Source organism: Adiantum capillus-veneris, chromosome 1, assembly GCF_014529385.1.
Source record: "Adiantum capillus-veneris isolate H3 chromosome 1, ASM1452938v2, whole genome shotgun sequence".
Lineage (NCBI taxonomy): Eukaryota > Viridiplantae > Streptophyta > Polypodiopsida > Polypodiales > Pteridaceae > Adiantum > Adiantum capillus-veneris.
This window is the reverse complement of record NC_140931.1, coordinates 44,495,637-44,501,392: the sequence shown is the minus strand read 5'-3', so window position 1 is coordinate 44,501,392 and position 5,756 is coordinate 44,495,637.

Genomic DNA, 5,756 nt, shown 5'->3' with positions numbered 1-5,756 from the left:
AATACACAAGCAGTTGTCTCAGTAATAACATGTGTTGGGACTCTCGTCCAAAGGTAAGATACGGTTAGCCAAAATTACACCACTCTCCCTGGTACGTGGTGTGCTGTTAAAGTATCCTCTAAGGGGCTTTCCATAACTGCGATACAAAAAAATCTTATGGTGTGGAAGAAACTATGCTAGCAAATATAACCGTTCTGAAAACCCTCGCTTCATTGAATGTTCCACATAATAATATTGTGGCCCTAAACCCATGGCTTCAGTTACCATCGCCAGACGGATATTGTTCCTAAAGTGCTCTCGACCCCAAAGGTTCACCCACATCACTCTGTCCTGATATGTCCACCACCTCGTCTGCGTAACCGATGTTCCTAATTGGGGGAATAAAAGACGCTCATAACGGAGTAGTGTGTTTCTCCTAGTAGGCTCACTCGTTTGCTAAAGATGTGCAATGGTTATGCCTAAAACCTGATCTTGATTATAAGTCATAGCATATAATGTGTATGACTCACCTTATGACAAAGTAAGCTAATGGTTGTAAACTCTTTGAAAGTTACTCAAGACTGATATTGTGCACTCTGAATCTAAAAAAAAACACCCGTCTTTTATAGACGGGTGTTTTTTTTACCTGAACCAAATGCGTATTTGTACGGATTTCCCAAACCACTTGCCATCTCTTAATGGGTCCAGCATTACATTAACTCACCTCTTTGTGATTGGCATACATCTCTTCTAGTAATTTGCCCAATTGGCTAGCTTACTGATAATAGTCTCGTTTGATATGTCGGTTTTATGAGTAACTGTTCGTTTGTGTCCATCCAATGTTAGGGGCAATACCTCTTTAGGAATTGTAAGTACCGTATATCGACCTTGCGAAAGCATTCGGGAAATGCCATATTATCTACTGCCATAATAATAGTGATTCTCATAACAGGTTTTTTTTGGTATCCTCTTTTTATTGGTCAAAAGCGTGTCTTTATCTATTATTTACCCTAAAAAAGCGTTACTCCTGTATTGTGTGGCATCTGAATATTCCTCTACAAGACTTCTCTTGAATTTGCATGGTCACACGCTACCTTTTGCATACATATAGTGGGTTTGTGGGGGAGTGTTGTAGCAATGGTGACTCAACACTGGCTTTTCTCATCCGGATCGTGTATGGAGAGAAATCCCTGGAAATAGGGTCTTTAAGGGCGACCTCGATGACGGGAATACCTGGCCAAATTTGGGTCCCTTTTTCTACGGAGAGGCATCATCATCTATAAAACCCTCAATAAGGTGAGTACTTTACTCACTTAGCATCGTGTTCTGTGACTACAGCTTGTGCGTTCAAATCTTGTATGCTTTTGTGACTTCAACATGCCTAAAAATATGGAGAAAGTTTTGGTGGAGTCGTCATCCTCTCCAAATCTATAGGTTAACTATCTGTTCGGCTCTCTTGTAGCCTTAAAAAATGGTGAGCCGGACTGGTTTGGCTAAAATGAAGGTGCTTAAATTGAATAAATCGTAATCTTTGTTTGTTTAAGCTCTGGCTAATTGGACAAATTTTTTAATGATGACGCTATGGTTCTGGGAAGTTTGTTTTTAGCTGGTACATTTGAAGAAATTAAGGAAATTTTTCTATTGCTTTGTCAATGAGGGCTGCCAGGTCTCAAAATTATTAATGAGGTGTTGGCTACTGTGGTACAACCAGAGATTGAAAAAATTGGTTGAGGTTTTTGAGCATCTCATTTCCGAATAGTGTATTGTTTTTTAGGTTGGTTAAAGCTTGAATACTTTTTGCCTGCATACATTATTTGCCCGATTGATCATCGGATACATCTTGCCTTTAATGGGTTGGGTCACCAACTTTATATTATCCTAAGCATGGCTATGTCTAAAACTACCGTTACTTGCTCTCATTATATCAATGCATAGGAGAATGATTGCATACCTGCATGATTCTGTGTGGAAGAATATAAAAATGTTATCTCCAGCTAATTGTGTAGATTTCTATAAAGGGCTTATGGTATATTTAGTACTCGCTAGTATGTACGATGGTCTTTTTACTAAACCTGTGATGGTCTCTGGTCCCCCTTTTTTTTGTTTTTTCCGGTTTTTGTTGATTGCCTACTCCTGGGAATTAGACCTTCCCGACTAATCTTGTTGTGATTGTCTCAGAACTGTTGGAATTAAGGTTGTAGAGAAACGCACACAGCTTGGAGAAGACGAAGGAAGCTCAAGGAACACAATAGAGAGTGTGTTACTTAGCGTGCAATGGAAAGATTGATAGCCCTAGAGTGATGGGCGTATATACAATGCTCGGGGGGAAAAACCTCCTAAAGAGAGAAAAAATGCCCCAACGGTCCTAGTGTGTTTACATACATCACTACCACATGTATATGGTAACAAATCCCCCCTCGAGTGATGCGGTGAACGAGAGCTGGTGCATGAGTAAAGGGAAGTGCCATGCCCTGAGGACATGATCAATCCACAAAGGGGAGTAAGCCCAAAGCTTTGTGGAAAGCTTCAAGCTTCTCACGAGACAATGCCTTTGTGAAAAGATCAGCAAGGTTGCCCTGTGTTGGCACATAAGCCTAGATGATCTCTCCTGTTGAGAGACTCTCCCTCACATAGTGGTAATGCACCTCAATGTTCTTTACGAGCATGAAAAACTGGGTTCCTCGCAACTACCAATGTGCTCTGACTATCAGTGTAGATAGTGTTGGGAGTGTCCTGTCCAACACCCAAATCAGCCATAAGGCTTTTGAGCCATACACACTCACCCGTAGATGTGAAGACTGCCCTATACTCAGCCTCACAGCTCGGAGTGGCCACAGTAGGTTGCTTCTTGCTCAACCATGATATACATGAACTACCAAGCATGAAACAAAAACCACTTGTGGACACTCGCATCTCAAAACAACCAGCCCAATCTGAGTCCAAAAAAGCATGTAAGTCTGGAATCAATGATCCCCCCCTTGGGGTAAAACAATCCAAGATGTAAAGTGCCACTAAGGTAGCGAAAAATCCTTTTGAGAGCCTGCCAATGCTTAGACCCTGGGCTATGCATAAATATGCTCACCTGTGAGACTGCAAACTGAATATCCGGCCTCGTGTTGCATACATAAATGAGGCAACCAACAAAAATTTGATAAAGAGTGACATCAGTAGGATCGCGAGCATCATGTAGACTCAACTTCAAACCTGTTTCCATGGAGTGGCAATAGGTTTGCAATCATCAAGTCCAAACTTACATAGCAATGTCTCTATGTAACTTTTCTGACACAAGGCAATACCACCATCACACTGCTTAAACTGTATACCCAAGTGATGGAACAACCCCAAAGCTTTTATCTTAAAAGTAGCATTCAAATTAGCCTTAAATTCAGCAATATGTCTCTCATTTGGTCTAGTGATCAACAAATCATTGACATAAAGAACCACAATAAGAAGTACATCACCCTCACGCTTTACATACAATGTGCTTTTTGTTGGAGTGTTACGAAACCCTTGTTTGACCAAATGAGTATCAGCTTTCTCATATCAAGCACGAGGAGATTGCTTCGACCCATACAAAGCCTTGTTACATCTACACACTTTGTCCTCTTGTCCTTTTATGACAAAACCGCGAGGCTGCATTACATAAACTTCCTCAAATATGTCACCATTCAAGAAAGCAGTAACAATGTCTGATTGATGTACATCCCAACCAAAATGAGCAGCCAATGCACATAGAAAACGCACAGTAGTCATATGACAAGTGGGAGCAAGGTCTCTTCATAATCTATGTCTTTTTTCTACGCATAACCCTCTGCAACAAGTCAAGCCTCACCATCCGGCTTACGTTTCAACTTGTAAACCCACTTTATACCAATGGACTTTTTGCCAAGAGGCAAACCACATAAAGTCCATGTCTCATTTTCTATAAGTACATCATATTCTGATTGCATAGCAGCCATCCAATTTTTTGAATTATGTGCTTCATCAAAAGATAGAGGCTCCTCAACATCATGTAAGCTAGACACAACCAAAGCATAACAATCTGATGCATAAGATGCATGGCGAGAGCCTGAACGAGTATGACTAGACAAAGGTGTATCCAATTTACTGTCACACAAAGTGTGCACCAACCATTTTGGCATACCTCTAGCCTGCTCATTTTCAGCCCTTTCCTCATAAAGTACATCATGTACATCTGCATCAGTAATAGGCTGATCTGTAACATTTTCAGAAACCCCCATAGCCTATACATTTGCCTCATTGGAATTTACATTCATATTCCCACCACTGAAAAGAAGCAACAAAGTGTCATAAATGTCATGTGAGCTTACATTACTGTCTCTAGTACATGACAGCAAGGGCTGAATAGAATCTTCCACAAACACTACATCCCGCGAAACGAGAATACGCTTTTTTTGCGGATGATACAGCCTGTAACCTTTGCTTTCATCACTATAACCAACAAAAATACATTTGACAGCCTTATCATCCAATTTTCTGCGGTGTGTTTGTGGCGCCAAAGCATATGCCAAACAGCCGAAAACACACATATGCTCAATAGAAGGCATTCTATCATGCCATGCTTCATATGGAGTAAGAGACTGCAAAGCTTTTGTAGGATACTTGTTTAGTACAGGTGCACACATGATGGACTCAAGCCAAAAAGAATGCGGAAAAGCTTGACTTTTGACCATACATCGTGTGATTTCCATAAGTGACCTGTTTTTCCTCTCAGCAACACCATTTTGGTGAGGTATATAAGGCATTGTACATTGGTGTTTTATCCCACGACTAGCCAAAAATGCATTGAATTCATGAGACATATACTCCCCCCCTCGATCGGAACAGAGAGTGCCCATAGTACATTTCGAGACATTTTCAGCCATAGCCAAAAATTGTTTGAAGCACATAAAAACTTCAGACTTCGCTTTAAGCGGAAATACCCATGCATGCCTGGAGTAATCATCAACAAAAGTCACCAAGTAAAGGTAATTGCCCAAGGACGGAGTTTGCATGGGCCCACAAACATCACTATGCACAAGCTGCAACCTGCATGTGGCCCGAACCGAACCATCCTTTGGAAACTTAGAACGCTGCATCTTACCCAAAATACAACCTTCACAAACATGTTGGATAGGTGCTTCAAGAGGCGGCAAAGACGCAACCATGTCAGTTTTCTGCAAACGCAGCAAACTGGAAAAATTCAAATGACCAAAACGTGCATGCCAAATTTTTGCATCTGAAATAGCCCTTGAATCTACAATAGCATTTGCAAAAAGATTTCCACACTTGTCATACAAAGTGAGCTTATACAGCCCATGGCACAAAAGGCCAGATGCAACAATTTCATCACCAACACTGAGATCATGAATTGTACATCTGTCATCTACGAATTTGACTGCAAGTCCAAGTCTAGCAAGTGCGGATACAGACAAAAGATTCTTCTTGATCCCAGGTACATAAAGTGCATCAACAAGTGTGAAAGAACTGGCATTTGCAGTAGTAAGTACAATATTTCCAACCCCCTGAACCGGATAAGAGGCATTGTTGGCACAAGTGCTGAATTCCCATGAGGGACAGACTCAAGAGAGGTGAACAATTCACGATGTGAGGTAATGCACTTTGTAGCACCGCTGTCAAAATACCACACATGTGAATCTGTAGCAACTGACAAGCATGCATCATGGACAACAGGATTGTAAGTGCACTCTACGCTAAAAGCCCATTCTGCATCAACATCAGCAACATAGTCTCCTTTCACAGAAGACTCAACAATG